The sequence below is a fragment of the Dipodomys merriami genome, unplaced genomic scaffold (assembly GCF_024711535.1).
Source record: "Dipodomys merriami isolate MVZ:Mamm:240054 unplaced genomic scaffold, mDipMer1.0.p SCAF_63, whole genome shotgun sequence".
NCBI classification, from domain to species: Eukaryota; Metazoa; Chordata; class Mammalia; order Rodentia; family Heteromyidae; genus Dipodomys; species Dipodomys merriami.
Genome location: NW_027206213.1, coordinates 6690492 through 6709702, shown reverse-complemented (window position 1 = coordinate 6709702; position 19211 = coordinate 6690492). Strand labels below are relative to the sequence as shown.

At 42.0% G+C, this 19211-nt stretch overlaps 1 protein-coding gene across 4 annotated transcripts in view; it reads left to right on the top strand.

Moving 5' to 3' along the window:
• Positions 1-19211, top strand: part of LOC138815263 (N-acetyllactosaminide beta-1,3-N-acetylglucosaminyltransferase 2) — a 180307-nt gene that overhangs the window by 112216 nt on the left and 48880 nt on the right. For 2 of the 4 annotated variants that reach the window (XR_011368236.1, XR_011368238.1), the window contains exon 2: positions 15472-15575. The exons of 1 other annotated variant lie outside the window; for it this stretch is intronic. The gene's annotated coding sequence lies outside the window, so the exon portion shown is untranslated. The remainder of the gene's footprint in view (positions 1-15471; positions 15576-19211) is intronic. One more of the 4 variants, XR_011368237.1, reaches the window with a different exon arrangement.

The window sequence follows — 19211 nt, the reverse complement described above, 5'->3', positions numbered from 1 at the left end:
CTTTCTCTGAGTTCCCTTTATCTGCTTAAGAGGAGATTCCAGAAGGAATTCAGTTGTCATGAATCCTCTCCTGGGAATCTTATCAACCAGGGAAGATAACTCAGATCACAGGAAGAGAGGAGACCGGAATTTGATGTCTGGCTTGACAATCACCTATTTTGAAGGCTGCTTAGAGACACCTTTTATCTCTGGAGAGACTAGGTACACAACAAGACAACCTTTATTCACCAACCAAATTCCTCCCCTGACCCTCCCTTAACGCTCACATCCCTCTTCTATTCTGTTACTCGGGATGATATATCCACTTTGGACCCTTCTTTAAAATCTTATATTTTAGCTAGGTGTGGTGGTGCACACCTGTAATCTCATGTCTCTGGAGGCTGAGACAGAATGATCTAGAGAGTTCCTGTGCTACATTAAGACTGTCTCAAAACCAGCAAAACAAGACAAAATAAAACAACAAAAATCTATTTTGGGGGACTCCTGTGCCTTGGAGCATAATTAAATATTTTTTCTCATGCTAATCTTTCTATGTCCATTTTATTTATAACCCAGCAAAAAATCCAGGAAGGTGGAGGGAAGCCAATGTTCATTCCCTTACCTGAGGAAAAGAAGACCAAAATGGAGCGGCTTGCCCAAAGTCATGCAGACAAAACCGGAACAGTTTGGACACAGATCTGCAATTTATATCCAGTGCAGTTTGTCGATTTGAACTTGGCATACCTACCTGTCCTCCCTCTACCCTTCTCTAGTGCAAGTGGATTGTAGAGCAGGTGAGCCCTCTGCAGAGAGCTGTGTGCTACCCCACCAGTCCCAAAGGCAAGAGGCCCTTGCTTTTGCCTCAGGCTTCATGCTGGCTAACCTTGAGTTTGAGCTTGCTGCTAATTGTAGTGGAAGTGTTTAGCCCTACTCTTGGCTGAAGATAGAAAAGACATAGTCAGGTGTCTTAGTTCATTCAGGCTACTGTAGCAAAATATTGTAATCCATAACATAAATAACATAAATTTAACGGAAGAAATCTGAGATGAAGGGTGAGGCAGATTCAGTGTCTGGTGAGAACCGGCTTCCTGGTTCATGGAAGGCACCTTCTTGCTGTGCCCTCACGTTCTGGAAGGGCAAGGCTGTTTTCTGGGTTATTTTAAATTAGGGCACTAATTCTTATTCATGACAGCTCTGCCTTTATGACCTGACCACTTGCCTCCCAGGGCCCTGCCTCCTAACACGGTCATGCTATCACCTTGCAGTTAGGGCTTTAACATGAATTTGGAGCAGAACAGCAGCACCCAGGAAGCTATGCCAGGAAAGAAGCCATGGGCTATAGTGCCTGAGCAGCTCTGAGGAGATGTGAGCTGGCTGAGGAGGAAGAGAGAGACTTGGGCAGAGGAGACACTGAGACTGTCCACTGAATGAATGAATGAATGAATGATGGGATGGGGGTATTACATATCACCTGCAGGGCCTGGGCAAAAGAAGAAAGATCATGGAGTTAGAACACATGACTGTTAACATTCAAGTTCAAACCCTGTCTTTCCTTCCTTTGGCAATTCTGCTTCCTTGGGCTTTTGACATGGCACAGAATTTAGTAGGGTTTAAAAACCTTTCAGTTGGCTGAGTGCTGCTGGCTCATGTCTGCAATCCTAGCTACTCAGGAGGCCGAGATCTGAGGATCCCATTTCAAGTCAAACTGGACAGACAAATCTGAGAAATTCTTATTTCCAGTGAACTAGCAAAAGGCTAGAAGTAGTGTATGGCTCAGGTGCTAGAGTGCCAGCTATGAGTGCAAAAGCTGAGTGAGAGCTTGAGTTCCTGAGTTTGAGTCCCAACATGTACGTGCACACGCACATACACACGCACAGGCACGCACAGGCACGCACATGCACACGTGCATGCACACATGTGCCAGAAACTCAGAATCAGAGAGAGGCCAATGATGCAGTCCCAACTCCAGGCCAAGGCTGAAAAGCCCCTAGAGGCTTGTTGGTGCCAATTCTTGTTCAAAAGCTGAAGAACTTTGGGTGTGAAGCCCACAGATAAGAACAGCAGCAGAATGAGCCTATTCAAGAAGACGCATTGAGTGCAGAACTAAATTTCCCCTTCTCCCTCTATCTCTTCCATCTGGGTTCCCAGCTTATTGGCTAGGGCTGCCCATGTCCAGGGAGGGTCTTCCCACTCTGTTCATTGACCCACAGGCATTCTTCTCTAGAAATATCCTCCAGATATAAATATCCTCAGATTATTACTGAGGGGCTCCAGGAAAGTTTTTATTGCTATTTTCACTTGCGAAGAACAATCTGGCCACCATAAGGTCACTGTTTTCTTAATTCTATTAATTCTTGTCATAAGATTTTCTATCCATCAGCCCTGTCCTTTCTAGAATCTGCAGTGATGATGGGGGGGAGAGACACAGAGTGAAGCAGACAGGTATTGTAGTACCCCGATTTCCCAACAAGACACCCCAACACTTGGTCAATTAGGCTAGGAGTCTTGATTGCTGCGTGGAATGCAGCCCCGAAATGCGGACCTGCTGGGTATTTAAAGGTGCAAACCACACATAGGTAGTGTTTTTGAAATAAGGCGGAGCAAGCAAGCTGGGGTACAGAAGCGAGAATTAAGGGGTTATTCTTGCATTCCCTCTCACCCATTTCTCGGATTCTGCGGAGGTCAGGCTTGATTCTGGTTATTCAGGTCACTGTGCCTTCTGCATTGCCCCTGGAGAGTCCCCGTGGAAGATACTGATTGTTTTACTACTACTTACTGAATTCCAGTAACCTGGTGTTTAACTTGCCAATCTACTTCAAGCCTTTATCTTTGGAATTTTTCCTTTTAATGACTATCCTGGAGTTTTTCTCCACAGAGAGATCCTGCCCTTCAAGTCTGGCCCTATCCTTACTCACTTTGCAAATTTCAGTAAATGCCAGGCCTCAGTTTGTCCCATTCCGAGGGTGTGTACTTCTGTTTCTCAGGTTACCTGGGACTTGACTCGTTTGTCCCAGTTAAATTTCATTTTTCCTTGGTCTAATAATATTCGTTTAATTTAGCCTGGTTCTAACAGTATAAAATGGAGGCAGGGAATGTCATGCATCTATTTTATTTTTATTTATCTTTTGGACATTTCAGGCCCAAGTAAGGAGTCTGTGCTTTTCAGCAAAAACCAGTTTCTTAGCATGTGTTATAGACACATTTGGAAGTATACATTACTAATTTTCTGGACATCTCTTAATCCAGTCGAGTTGATAACCAGATTGACTGTCCCAGGGGGCTGCTTTGTGTAGAGAATGAGACACCTGACTCAGGGACTAAAAATGAAGTCATCTAGCACTAAGCCTTGATGTCAAACTATGGAGGATAAGAGAATTTGGACATTTGAACTTGGGAATCTGAGGAGCTGGGAACATGCTCTGAGACAGGAGGCCTGGCCTGGTAATTCAGGTTCTCTTGGATTCCTGTGCATTGAAATCATTAAAACAAACTCCTCCCAGTTACTTATTTGCTCTTTGGGGAAGCCAAGGAGTTAACTTTAGGACATCTTTAGCCTTTATAGGTAAAGGGGCCTTAAGTAAGGCAGGAAGCTTCCCTGAGGGTTTCGTTAGGGGCCACTTGACTGCCCTAGGTGCTGGACCTCCATCTGAGAAACGGCCAAGAGGGGACCAGTGAAGCCTGCAGTGGGTCTCTGCATCCAGGGAACTAGCAGTTCCCATGTGCCATTGTGTAAATGAAGCAGAAATAACATGAGTTCCATCGAATGTGGTTATGCTCCCAAGTCTGTAATTAGCAGAATGATGTGAATTATTCCCTAAACAAAGGCCAGGAGAATAGTTGAACAATCTCTGTTTTATCTGAATACTAAATAACTGTGTTTGGAGCTGTATCTGGTTCCATGGTCCTTCTCACATATGTTCCCTTTTCTCTTGTTTTGCTCCTGCATCAGTAACCTAAGGCGAGAGGAATCATGTCCTCTTCCCATTTACCTCTGACCAGGCCAATCATATGGCTTCCTTTTCTAGTAACTTCCGAGAGAACAGGGAGGGAGTGGTTCTGTGTGTGTGTGTGTGTGTGTGTGTGTGTGTGTGTGTGTGTGTGTGTGTGTGTTTAACACTGAGCATCATTGTTGGGGCTCAGAGAACCATACCCCTCAAAAGGGGGCATTTGGTAAAGCTTGTCTTGTTTCTACACACCCAAGCATAGGCAGAGATATCCTTATCTGTTGTAATGGCAACCACCAAAGGAACACAATTCTTTCCACCCCCATCCTGAAATTCCATTACCTGTCACAACCACATCTGGGCACTCCCTTACAATTTCCAAAGACAGTTTTCTTACATGTACATTTCTGTCAGAACCATTCATTCTCCTGTCATTTTCAACCTCTCAAAATTATCTATATTCCCCATTCTCCCCTCCCTACAATGTAAAAAAAAATGTATACACTTCTGAATGATGGACTAGTGGGTTATTACACTCCTATAATTTTTCCTATGTCCTTTTTTGTTATTGTTGTTGGTTGTGGGGCCTGAACCCAGGCCTGGGTGCTGTCCCTCAGCTCTTCAGCTCAAGGCTAGCACTCTACCACTTGAGCTATAGCGCCACTTCCTGCTTTTTCTGCTTATGTGGTGCTGAGGAATCGAACCCAGGGCCTCATGCATGCAAGGCAAGCACTCTACTTCCCAGCCCTCCCCATGTCCTTTTGCACATTAAATTTGTGTCTTTTTCTCCTATTAAGTCTTTGTTAGTTTATTCCAAAATACATTCAGAGGATAAAGGGGAGATTTCCCCCACTCCCACTAAGTTCTCCATGAATGAGTGTTGAAACTGAGCTAAGCTGCAGCTTGTGATAAATACTTGAGGTAAGAGGTGGATTTCTTCACTCTTTATTCGCTAACACCTATTACATAGAAGGCATAGTGGTGAGTCTTTAGTATTCAGTAGCAAATGAGGTAGATAGAGTTTTTATCTCTACACACCTTATATTCTGGGGAAAGGCAGATAAAAACATAGTAAACAGCAAAGTCATAATGAGTTATAATGGAAAAGCAAAAGGGAAAGAGGTCTGATTGAAATACAATAGTCAAGTGGCGCTGTAGCTCAAGTGGTAGAGCGCTCACCTTGAGCTGAAGAGCTGAGGGACAGCGCCCAAGCCCAGAGTTCAAGCCCCACGACTGACAAAAAAATAAAATAAAATGAAATACAATAGTCAAGGCAGGCTCCTATGAGGAAATGACAACTGTTAAGGAGGAAAATTTTTTCTTCTACCCTTTGAATTAAACTGACACTAATCAGGAAGTCGAAGTAATTTTATTCCTACATAAGGACATTTATGGAAGAAAGTGACTCAAAAAGCATTAGAAGCTGGATGCTCGTGGTTCATATCCATAATCCTAGCTACTCAGGAGGCTAAGACCTAGAGAATCTCAGTTTGAAGCCAGCCTAGGCAGAAAAGATCACAAGACTCCATCTCCAAAATAACCAGCAAAACCACATTTTTCTAGTCAGTAGAATATAAACATAATCATCTTTCCAGCATTGTATAACTTGCTAATATGGATGGACATCAGTTCATTTAACTGTCTCTCTATTAAGCATATTTAGATTGTTACTATTCCTTCCCTCCTTCCTTTCCTCCTTCCTTCCTTCCCTCTTCCCTTCCTTCTTTCCCTCCTTCCCTCCTCCCTTCCTTCCTTCCCTCCCTCTTTTCTTCCCTCCCTCTTTTACTCTCCCCTTTCTTTTATTCAGAGTCTTGCTATGTAACCTAGATTGGCCTTGAACTCTCCTTCCTCAGACTCCAGGGGAATGTGATTTCAGGCATGAACCACCATGCTCTGCTTCACTTTTTCTTATTTTTGAACAGTTACTCTTATCTATTGGTCCTTTTATTTCTATATTGAGTTAATATATCAAGAGATAAGCAAATTTAAACTTTAAGAATTTGCTCTTAATATAATTCATAGGCAAATCTCTCAAGTAAGGCCCAAACATTTCTTCAAGCTGGGGCTAGGGCAATGGTGCCTTCAGACCACCAGGCTTCTGTTCCAGCTCCCAACATTTTAGAGAGATTTGCATTTCACAAATATATTTTTTTAAAAAGAAACCTATTTCAGGCATGTGGGAACTTTTGTTACCTGTACAAAAGCAGTTGTCACAGTCATAGTACAACTGGCAGCCATGGATATTAATGTTCTTGTTCAACACTCACATTTTATTTATTTATTTACTTTTTGTTGGCTGTGGGGCTTGAACAAAGGAGCTAGGCACTGTCCCTGAACTTTTCCCTCGAGACTAGCACTCTACCACTTTGAGCCACAGCACCACTTCCAACACCCACATTTTCCTAGCACTTACAAAGCTGCTGGATCTAAATGCTATGAGAGTTTGTAGGTTGGAAATAGCCCCTGCTTTGGAGGGAAAAAGGAATGTATGTCTTCTCAGAAAGGGTGAGTTTAATCAGTCCTGGCATAACCAACTATGTTTCTCACTAGTGCCCAGTGCCCATCTTCTCTTGTTCTAATTTGTGCTTCTGGAGACATTCATGAATGAGTACAGTGTTAACAACAGTTGCAAGTGGTGTATGCGTCAGTTGTCTACTGCTATGTGAAATTTGGTAGCTTAAGATCACAACAACTTTTAAAGTAAATAAATAACTAAGCCCAGTTATAACGCTGGGCTCAGCTATGCTGATTCCCTTTGGGGTCACTTACATGGCTGCGGTCAGCCAGCAGCTAACCGGATTGATGGTCCAAGATGGCTTGATTCACATGTTTGCCAGCAATGATGGCTATTGGCTGGGATACCCTGTTTTTTTTTGTTTTTGTTTTTGTTTTCCTCCAGATGATCTTTCCTCCTCTAGACTAGGTGGAGGTTTTTCACTTAATAGTAGAAATGCTTAAAGAGGGCAAAAGCAATCAAGCAACATAGCTTCTTAGAAGCCATGGCAATTGCAATGTTACTTGGGTTTTGTTTTATTGAGCAAATTAAGTCTTCAGGGATTCCCAGATACAGGGGTGTGGGGAGTAGTATGCAGACTCTGTGTTTTGATGGGAGGTATGGCAGACATCAGATTGCAAGCAGCCAGGTACAAGAAGGGATGATCTGTTGAAGATCATAGATCACAATATACCATCACATCCTAGGAATATTTAGCCTTAGAAAAGAATTCATATTTGTCTTACATTTCTAATTATGCAATTAAGAATGTGAGAGGTAAATCCATTTTTGTTTTGCTCCTTAAACAGACATGAAAATTTCAGAATTTTGAATTTTCAGCCTCCAGAACTATGACAAATAAATTGTGATATTTTCCTTTTTGTAATAATAGAGAATACAACCTAAAAAAATCATCCAGCTTCATTCAAGTTTGCTTTGGAGTATTAATAATTTGGAATGGGGCTGGGAAGGTGGCTTAGTAGTAGAGTGCTTGCCTTGCATGCATGAGGCCTGAGGTTCGATTCCTCAGCACCACATAAGCAGAAAAAGCCGGAATTGCCACTGCGGCTCAAGTGGCAGAGCGCTTGCCTTGAGCTGAAGAGCTGAGGGACAGGGCCCAGGCCCAGAGTTCAGGCCCCACTACCGACACACACACACAAAATTGGAATGGCTCAGAAGAAAAACAACTTTATTTTGCAAACTCTTAGATCCTTGGGAATGGGTATGAGAGGAGCTGGCATCAATTAAGAAAATAGGACAGTCGATGTAGTATGGAAAAAAGCCTCCAAAGGAAAAGTATTCAGGAAGGCAGTTTTAAAATTTGCAATTGGAAACATGAAAAACGAACTTCTATAGATTTGTTTTGTTTTGATCAAGTTTTAGTGACTGAAGGAAACTGAAAATGCGCAAAGAACTTATTTGTATTAAGCTCATAGCTTGAGCAGGTGGAATGCAATCCCTGCAGTTATGGTTGTTACTAATGAAGGATCTAGTTGCAGATCCAAAGAATAAGAATGCACAAGGCCCTGTTTTCACTCTGTCAACTTTGTTCCAGGGCGGTTGTGTCAATCATCCCCTTTCTCCAAGGGAGAACAGGTGGAAGCATTCTGGGAAACCTATGTCTTGTGATTTTCTTCACAAGGGACAGCCCTCTGGGATTCTGGGACCTGAGAAAAGAGCCACTAAAAAGCTCAGAATTGATAGTAGGACCCAGTGTTGGATTTTCTTGCCCTGAATCCTACAATCATCAGAACTCTATGTAGTCCATCCGCCTGAGTAGGTGCAGGCTATTTGTGTCACATCTAGAAATAAAGACAGTTGCTTTCTGTTTGCTTTTTCCTGCTGGTCATTTACCCATAGGAACCAACACAACATGGCAGCCTTGCTGGAGCTGCTTCCACCTCTTGTGGTAGTTGAGTAGCAGCACTGGAGAGACAAAGACAGCATCCCAGAATGAGGTGAAGGAGGCCCAGAGAGGCCAAGGGTTTTCTTTTTTTAATACATTTTTTTATTGTAAAAATACTGTACAGAAGGATTAAGTTACATGAGCAAGGTAACGAGTACATTTCCTCTCGAGCATTGTTGAGGCCAAGGGTTTTCATCGCCCGGTCACATAGCTACTCAGCAGCAGAACCAGAACTCTCCATTTCCAGATAAGATCTTTTCATTGTAAAGAACTGAGAATAATGGGCTGGGAATGTGGCTTAGTGCTAGAGTGCTTGCTAGCATGTGTGAAGCCCTGGGTACGATTCCTTAGTACCACATAAACAGAAAAAGCTGGAAGTGGTGCTGTGGCTCAAGTGGTAGAGCTCCAGTCTTGAGCAAAAGAAGCTCAGGGACAGTGCCCAGGCCCTGAGTTCAAGCCCTAGGACCAGCAGAAAAAAAGAAGAAAAAGTACTGAGAATACTGAGCTGTCCTTGAGTAGAAGTGTTTTTCTTTTTTCTTTTTGTCTGTCATGGGGCCTGAACTCTGGGCCTGGGCACTGTCCCTCAGCTCTTCTGCTCAAGGCTAGCACTCTACCACTAGAGCCATAGCACCACTTGTGGGTTTTTCTGCTTATGTGGTACTGAGGAATCGAACTCAGGGCCTCATGCATGTGAGGCAAGCACTCTACCACTGAGCCACCTTCCCAGCCCTCATTTTTGTTTTTCTCTTCTTTTGTAAGATAGTTCTGGAAAGTTCACAGGCCCTAGGACCAGATGAGTTTCCTAATGAGAATACAAAGCTGGAGATATGGTTTAAGTGGTAAAGCACCTGCTTAGCAGGCATGGAGCCCTGAGTTCAAACCCCAGTACTACCTGCCCACTCCCCTGGAAAAGAAAGAAAAGAAAAAGAGAGGGAATATGAAAGAAAGTGTTAAATGAATGCAAATTTCTCCCTTCCCAGGATCCCCTCCTTCCAGAGGTAGGCCCACCCCCTACCAAACATAGCTCTACTTAATGGTAAGAAAATTATGTTTAGTTTGGATTACATTTTCTACTGCAAGTTAATTTTTTTTTTGGGGGGGTCTGGTCGTGGGGCCTGAACTCTGGGCCTGGGCGCTGTCCCTCAGCTCTTCAGCTCAAGGCTAGCGCTCTACCACTTGAGCCACAGTGCCACCTCTGGCTTTTTTCTTTTTGCTTATGTGGTACTGAGGAATCGAACCCAGGGCCTCAGGCATGCAAGGCAAACACTGTACCACTTAGCCACCTTCCTAGCCCCTCTGGGCATCTCTTAATCCAGTCAAGTTGATAACCAGATTGACTGTCCCAGGGGGCTGCTTTGTGTAGAGAATGAGACACCAAAAATGATGCTCAGTGTTACACACACACACACACACACACACACACACACACACACACACACACACACACACACACACACACACACACACACACACACACACACACACACAATTTTCTACTCCAAGTTAAGGGGTCATAAAAGACCTAGCATCCTATTTGTTATGACATACGAAAAGTAAATACCTGGACTACCTTATTTATAGCAGCAAAGGTTTGGAAATAATTACATTGTCCACTAAAAGGGGACTGATGATTTATAGCGCATAACATAACAGCATTTTGGGAGGTATATAAGAAAGAAAATAAGGCCAGTTGCCAATGGCTCACACCTGTAATCCTAGCTACTTAGGAGGCTGAGATCTGAGGATTGTGCTTCAAAGCCAGACCCTGTGAGACTTTTATCTCCAATTAACCACTCAAACACCAGAAGTGGTGCTGTGCCTCAAAGTGGTAGAGTGCTAGCCTTGAGCAAAAAGAACTCAGGGACAATGCCCAGGCCCTGAGTTCAAGCTCCACAACTGACACACACAAAAGGAAATAATAAGAGCTTTATTTTTATTTATTTTGTCTATTTTTATTAGCATATATTAGTTGTACAGAAGGGGGGCAGTTATTATATACACATGTGTACAATGTATCCTGATCTCTCTCTCTCTCTCTCTCTCTCTCTCTCTCTCTCTCTCTCTCTCTCTCTCTCTCTCTCTCTCTCTCTCTCTCTCTCTCTGATGGTTCTGGGGCTTGAAATGAGGGCCTGAGTGTTGTTGCTCAAGGCCAGTGCTTTACCATTTGAACCATAGTTCCACTTCCAGCTTTTTGGTGGAAATTGAAGAATCTCACAGACTTTTCTGCTGTAGCTGGCTTTGAACCGCAATCCTCGGATTGCAGCCTCCTGAGTTGCTAGGATTCCAGGCATAAGCCACAGGGCCCCACCCCCTCCCTCTTCTTAAAATGATTCCAACAAGTTTCATTGTTCTGTTTTTATACATGCAAACAAGCTATTTTTAATCTATCCACCCTCATTCACCCTCCATGCTAGCCTTCCCCTCTCCAGATGGTAGCGTACTCCCTAAATTGAGCCTGTTTTACTTTCCTCTGATTTATTTTTTAAAATATGTATTCATGGCACCATGTTTTTATTTAAAAATAATTTTTGGAAAGCTAATGATCTACAAATAGAATGCTGTGAAAAATCTCCTTTCTATTCTGACTCCTAGTCTCCAAGTTCACCTTCCTACAGGCAATCAGCATGACCTAGTTCTTCTGTGACCTTTTATAGCTCTCTCATGAACATAGAAGTATTTATACAGATGGCCAAGCCCTCCCTTGAAAAAAAAAAAACCACAAATAAAAACTTGTACAGTGGCTCTTGCTCGTAATTCTACCTGCTCAGGAAGCTGAGATATGAAGATTGAGCTCAGGTGAATAAATCCTAAAAACTTTTATCTCCAATTATCTAACAAGAAGTTAGAAGTGGAGATATGGGGGGCTGGGAAGGTGGCTCAGTGGTAGAGCGCTTGCCTTGCATGCTTGAAGCCCTGGGTTCGATTCCTCAGCACCCATAAACAACAAAAAATGCCGGAAGTGGCGCTGTGGCTCAAATCGTAGAGCACTAGCCTTGAGCTGAAGAGCTGAGGGGCAGTGCCCAGGCTCAGAGTTCAGGCCCATGACCGGACCCCCTCCCCCCCCCCCCAAAAAAAAGAAGTGGAGATATGGCTTAAGTAGTAGAGCATAAGGTAAGCAAGAGCTTGAAACCCTGAGTTCAAGCCCTACTACTGGCACAAAACCAAAAACAAACAAACAATAACAGAAGTATGAGAGAGTTGAGAGACCACTGCTCAGTATCTGCTTTCTTCACTTAGCATATTCATTTATTCAATGACAGTCACTATGTACCTACCATATGCCAATCACTCTAAGGCTTTAGAAATTGACATTTCTCCTTGTCCTCCTAGAACTACATTTGGGAATTTAAAATGTAAATATATTGTGGTAAGTTGTAAATGCATTGGAGAAAAATAGGACAAAGGGAATCGAGAGAGAGAGACAGAGACAGAGACAGACAGAGACAGAGACAGACAGAGAAAGAGTTGGATTGTTGCTATTTTACATAAGGTGATATGCAAAAATATACCTCTAAGTATACCTCCTAAAATGCAGAATTGTTGAGCTGAAGACAATTAAGAAGATGATAGGAAAAGCCCTTCTCCATTTTTTTTTCTTTTGTGCCAGTCCTAAAGCTTGAACACAGGTCTTGGGAACTGTCCTTGAGCTTTTGTGCTCAAGGCTAGCACTCTACCACTTGAGCCACAGCTCCACTACTGACTTTTTAGTGGTTAATTGGAGATTTCCTGCTGGTCTGGCTTTGAATCCTCAATTCTCAGATCTCAGACTCCTGAGTAGCTAGGATTACAAGCATGAGCCACCAGTGCCCGGCTTCTCTCTTCATTTCTGCCTGAAAACAAGCCACAGTTTCATAAAAACAAAAGATATCTTGGCCCTCCCTCTCTTCCAGAGCTAATGAAAGACAACTTTAAACCCTGGTGGGTCTGGAGAGAGTAGCAGAGGCATCTACAGCAACGAGCTTTAATAACCAGTCTTTATTGGCCATTTATTTGCCTTTCCACAGGTTCTGCTCCTTTTTCTTTGTCTTGTCACCAGTCTAAAAATGTACTGCTCTTTGTTGAAGATGTTACATAAGCTGCAATTCAAAGCCATCGCTCAAGACTGCTTTGCTCCCTGGTGTCTCCTATGTGTCTATGAAATATACATGTTCTGATTCTTTTTTTTTTTCTTGTTAAGTTTGCCTTGGGTACAGGAGTCTGCTCTAATTAAGAACCCAGGAGAGACGAAGAGAAAGTTATTTTTCTGCTTGTCAGTGGTCAGTGACAGACTTGGCCAAGATCTGAAGCGAGGAGTGAGCCAGGCACGGACTGGAGTGGAACACTGAACCATGTGAAGCAGAGTAGTACTTACAAGAAGGCCCCAAGCAACCATGGTGGCTAGAAATGAGATATATATTCAACTAAGCTGTCTCCAGTTATGGAGATGTAGGAGGACACTTCTGTTCTTTTGTGATTGCAATACCATCTCGAATGTTTTTCACATGCACAAATTATCTGTGAAATTAACTCCCAAAAGGACAATAGCCAATCAACAGTCTGTGTACTCTTATTTTTTCATATATGTTACTAAGCTGTCACCCATAAAGAAGGGATAATACTTTTGCTGTATTGCCAAGAATATATTGATTTAAAAAAATTCATTCAACCAATTTTTGAGGTGGCTCATGGACTAAGTACTAGTGTAAGCAATCAGCTGGCTGGGGTTCTTTTGTTCTATCAAGTTAGGCATATAAACAGGCAAGGAAAAGTGCTCTTGAATGCCCAAGGCTTGGGGCTGGACTGACTTCAAGCCCCGAGAACCAGGAACTTGTTGCTTCAGATTTTAGTGGCCAGAGAATTATGACTTTTGGCACTCAGGCTGGAGGCTTATCACCCTAGGCTGTGCCCATGAATGGAAGTGACACTTGGCAGCTGCTATAATACTTGATTGGGCAGCAGTGGGCAATGACAGCGGACTGCCACACGCAGCTGCAGGAAATGCCATCTAGTGTTACGGCTCTTGTATAGGCTTCAGGGGCCAGGACTCTTCCTCCTACAGTAGCAAATGTTACCGTTCTTGGCCTAGGACAAGTGGTGGCTAGTGTTAGAGCTCTTGGGCCTGGGGTATCTGAGACTCTTGACACTTAAAGCTTAGCAACTATTCCAGTGATGAGGGCCTATAATTGCCTTTCTCTGGCTGTCTTTACGGCCTCCTGTCTTTCTTCAGTTTCAGCTCTCTGCCCCCCACTGCTTTCTTTGTCTCTCAGCTCTGCCATTTTTGCTCCCTGTCATTTTTTTTACCTGCCCATTCTCTGCAACTCTTCAGTACCTCTTGTTGTTGCCACCAGTGCTGCTGTCTAGTGTTAACTAGCTTTCATTGTGTTACTAGCTTAGCTCACTTCACTAGTAATGAAGATCAAAATTGGACAAGAAAAGACATTGAACAGGGAAATGGGTGGACCAAGAACAAATCATGTTAAGTGAGGTGAGCCAAGCTCAAAGAAGCAAAGGGCACATGTTTTCTCTCATATGCAGAAGCTTGATCTAAAACACACTGGGACATAATAACTTACACACGTCTTTAAGTATTCGCACAGTGAGACAAAAGGAGGATACTCTTAGGAGCAGAACAGAAAGGCACGATGCCTATGTGCATCTGATCATATACAAAATAATACAAAAAAGTCCAGGAAATGGAAGCAAGAGGTTTTTTTTTCTTTTTTGCTGTTTTTGTTTTCTTTCCTTTTTATTCTGTTTGTTCATTTATGTCTTTGAGAGTTAAGGGGAGGCACAGAAATAGAGGGACAGAGGGTGGACAAATGCAGCAATAGTATTCACTGGACACTGTGTTATTGTGGGTGAGGGTGGGAGGGAAAAACTGGGAGAGAGCAAGGGAAGGGGTGACATTATCCAAAAAGAAATGTACTCTTTACTGGACTTACATCACTGTAACCCCTCTGTATATCAATTTTTTGGGGGGGGGGGATCAGTTGTGGGGCTTGAACTCTGGGCTTGGGTGCTGTCCCTGCGCTCTTCAGCTCAAGACAAGTACTCTACCACTTGAGCCACAGCGCCACTTCTGGGCTTCTAGTGGTTTATTGGATATAAGAGTTGCATGGACTTTCCTGCCCGGCCTGGCTTTGAACCATGATCCTCAGATCTCAGCCTCTTGAGTAGCTAGGATTACAGGTGTGAGCCACCAGCACCCAGCCTACTTTCTTTTTTCTTTCCCTCCACCTTATTATCACCATCACAGTTGTCCTTGACTTGTCCTGAATGTTCCCCATGATCCTGCCAGCAGTACTGCAGCTCCATCTTCTATTCTTGCTTTTTAATTGAAAACAGCTCTGCTTTAGTCCTGGGAGAATCTCTAGTCCTTAGAAAGTCCCTGGCTGGGGCTGGGAAGGTGGCTCAGTGGTAGAGTGCTTGCCTTGCATGCATGAGGCCCTGGGTTCAATTCCTCATCACCACATAAGCAAAAAGAAAAAAGCCGGAAGTGGTGCTGTGGCTCAAGTGGTAGAGTGCTAGCCTTGAGCTGAAGAGCTGAAGGACGGCGTCCAGGCCCAGAGTTCAGGCACACGACCGGACACCCCCCAAAAAAAAAAACAAAAAACAAAAAACAAAAAAAAAAAAAAAAAAAAAAAAAAAAGAAAGTCCCTGGCTGCCGGGCGCCGGTGGCTCACACCTGTAATCCTAACTACTCAGGAGGCTGAGGTCTGAGGATCGTGGTTCAAGGCCAGCCTGGACAGGAAAGTCCATGAGACTCTTATCTCCAATAAACCACTAGAAAACCGGAAGTGGCACTGTGGCTCAAGCGGTAGAACGCTCACCTTGAGCTGAAGAGCGCAGGGACAGTGCCCAGGCCCAGAGTTCAAGCCCCAGGACCGACCAAAAAAAAGAAAAAAGAAAAGAAAATCCCTGGCTATGGCCATTGCTGCAGTAATCTAGAGGCAGATGTGAACTTAGGTGGGAAAGCAGTAGCTCAGTGAGTACTGTCATGGTCACCGGATTTGCTCCTGTTGGCCTGCTTGATGCTCATTGTAGTTTTGATTGACATTTCCCTGATGACTAACGATGGTGAGCATCTTTTCATGTGTTTGTTTATCATAGTTTTAAATTGAATCTCTCTTTATACTGTATTTATTTGTTTGCTTATCTTTTTTTTGGAGAGAGGATCTGCTTAGAACAGGCTGGTGAACTTGCAATCCCACTGAATTCTACTGCCTCAGCCTCCAAATGTGAGATTACAGCTATGTGCCAACATGCCTGACATGTAAGTCTATCTTTAATTGATAAACAAAATCACATCTATTTTTGAGATATAATGTGACGTGTGTGTGTGTGTGTGTGTGTGTGTGTGTGTGTGTGTGTGTGTGTGTGTGTATTATAGAATGCAATCAGTCTAGTCAGGATATCCATCATGTCAAATATTTACTATTCTTTTGTGGTAAGTTAAAAACTTCAGCTACTTAGAATGTATGAGACACAGTCTCTTTACTGTTCTGTAGAACACCAGAACTACTTTTTCCTAAGTGCCCTGACTTGATATATGCACTGACTGGCCTTTCTCTTATCTACTCCCTGCCCAGTCTCCTACAGGCTCCTGGTAACCCTTATGCTACTCTTGCCTTCTGTGAGTTTGACTTTTGACTTCTGGAAAGCCTATGTATAAGTGGAATCATGTCTCTGGTATTAGCTTCTATAAGCCTAGGTTAATTCACTTAACATAGTATTGTCTAGGTTTACCGAGATTGTTGCAAATGACAATTTTCTCTTGCTTTTTAAAACAAGGCTGAATAGTATTTCATGGTATGTCTATCTATTGATCTATCATCTATCTATCTATCTATCTATCTCACTATATACAATGGGTCCCTATATATACATATAAGTGTATATATAGGTTTATATATATGTTTATATATGGGCTTATACATATGTTTATCTATTACATTTTATATAATATATCTCTATGAATTATATATGTATATTAGATATACATATATGTAAATTATATACATATATACGTGATATGCATGTTTATACATATATGGGTTTGTATATGCTTATATGTATATATAAAACTTTAATTTTTTTTGTTTTCCCTGACTTTATTGTTTATGCAAGGAAGGAAAAAGTTTTTCCTGTACCTTCTTATGTTCAGTGATTTAAACTGATGGAACTGTAGATTAAACTGACAATGATAAGAGGAAAGAACTTTATATGAACTTTACACATGCTGATACTTTTACATGCATGAGGGCTTCCCCCAAAAATAGGAATAAATTCAAAGAGATTATTAGCCCTACAGGCTATACCTTTTAGCACTGGCTAATAAATTTCAGTGGATAGATGAAAATGAGATTGTTTTGGGGGTGTAGCTGATAGGAATGTAATGTATGAATTAAGTTAAATTGTGGGAAAACGAGAAGGAAATGTCTAGGGAAACTATATATAGGTAAAGGCTATTTAAGCTGACTTATTTGGTACTATTTCCAGTGATAACAGCTTTTCTAGTCTCCTCTTCCTGGTTCAGCAGAGGGGACATTTTTACAAATAAAAATTTCCTTTTAGAAAAGGGAAATAAAAGGGGGAAATATGCCAGGTACTGGTGGCTTACACCTGTAATCCTAGCTACTCAGGAGGCTGAGATCTGAGGATTGTAATTTGAAGCTAGCCCAGACAGGAAAGTCTTCCTATTTCCAATTAATCACAGAAAAAGCCAGAAGTGCTGCTGTGGCTCAAGTGGTACAGTGCTAGCCTTGAGGAAACGGAGCTTAGGGACAGTGCCCAGGCCCTGAGTTCAAGCTCCAGGACTAAAAAAAAAAAGGAAAATATACGCACTATTTCAATTAATAATATTATTTCCCAGTAACTTTTTTTTTTGGGGGGGTAAGATCTTGGAAGAAAGCAATCTTGAACTTTATGAAAATGTTTGTACTTAAATCTATATATAGTATCTGTTTTATAAAATTTAAGAAGCCAAGACTATGCAAACATACTTAGCAATTGATGTTTCAGTGTTTTCACTTATTTAGAAATTACTCAAATTTCTTTATTAATACCTAACAGATAAATATATCCTTACCTGGCCAACAAATCCAGGTTAAAAATATAAGCTACAATTGGAACTAAATAGTATTTGGGTTAGTTTAATCATTTTGATCTATATAGGGACTTTTATCTGTAAGTCACTTGAACAGAATCCCTTAGGGAATTTTATCAAGTAGACACATCATAGAACATAAGGTAACTAACACTTAGAAACACAAATGTTCACAACCAAACTCATAAGTTTTATGCTAAAATTTTAGTTAAGAGACAGAGTAATATAGTAATATAAGTCAAGAGAGGAAATTTAACTCATATTTGTGATAAAACAAAATAAGGAAGGTCATCTAATCACTTTATGTTTGCTCATTTTGAATGAGTATTTACATATTACCGAGGACTGGCTAAAATAATACACTTCCAAATAACCTTAAACAATGGATAAATTTAAAACAAGCAGGAAAAAAGAAGAATTTAGAGAAGTAAAAGTCATTATACATTAACTCTAACTGTAGTTCCAAGAATTATCTTAAAAGCATTTACAAGAAACATTTACCTAGTTACTCAAGAGGAGATGGGTGTATCGTAAGTCTGAGGCTAGCCCTGATAAAGTCCATGAGACCCATGTTTAAAATAAAGTACAAACAAAAAGGCCAAAGGTGTGGCTCAAGTGGCAGAATACAGTGCAGGGTCCTAGAGTTCATTCCCTCATTATTGACAAAGAGGGAAGAAGAAAAGAAAGAAGGAAAAGGAGGAGAAGGAGGAAGAAAGAAGATAATAAATTCAAATTAGGCATATCAATTAAGCAAAATATTAAACTATGTATGCATAACTAAAAATAAACTTACCATGCTGGGCACTAGTGGATCATACCTCAAGGACAGTGCCCAGGCCCTGAGTTCAAGCCCTAAGACACACATACCCTCTCTCTCTCTCTCTTTCTCTCTCTCTCTCTCTCTCTCTCTCTCTCTCTCTCTCTCTCTCTCTCTCTCTCTCTCTCTCTCTCTCTCACACACACACACACACACACAGAGTACAGGAAAAAATTAGGGGGTTACTGTAGCTAATGAGTCTTTGGGGAGCAAGTAGAGGGAGAATATTCAGATTGAGTTATTTTTAAAAATTGTAATGTGTAGTGTAAGCCCTTCCTCTTCAGCCTTAAGAAATTTTATATTTCTGTGTATACTTTCATAAAAACAAAGTGCAAGAGGAAATTTTATCAAAGAGAGGACAGGGCTGGGAATGTGGCTTAGTGGTAGAGTGCTTGCCTAGCACACATGAAGCCCTGGGTTGGATTCCTCAGTACCACATACACAGAAAAAGCCAGAAGTGACACTGGTAGAGTGCTACCCTTAAGCAAAAGAAGCTCAGGGACAGTGCCCAGGCCCTGAGTTCAAGCCCCAGGACTGGCAAAAAAAAAAAAAAAAAAAGGAAGAGGACTATCTGGGCTAGAAGAATCCCCACCATAGCTATTCCTGTGAACACTGGAGAAAGTTTGTCTTGGTATGTTTTTAGTTTTTTTGGTGAGACTTCACTGGTGACTGGAACAAGAGTAGGGATCAGTAATGTTTATTTATGACGATTTCTCCCCAGAGTCACAGCGGGCCAGATAGCATCTTGTGCATGTTTCAGAAAATCCTATAGGCAAGAATTTGTAAAGTAGCTAATGGTGAAAGTGAGCACTCCTTTCATGAGCTCCTCCTTGATGAGCTTTTAGAGTCCTTCCAACTCAGGAATGGGGCGTGCTCTTCTGTTCCCTCTGAGACTGCTTCACGTTGACAGCAAGTTACCATGACATCTTTCAAGACCCTAGTATCCTAGGAGTACCAAGGGTGAGCTGGCAGGAGCAGCTATCTCT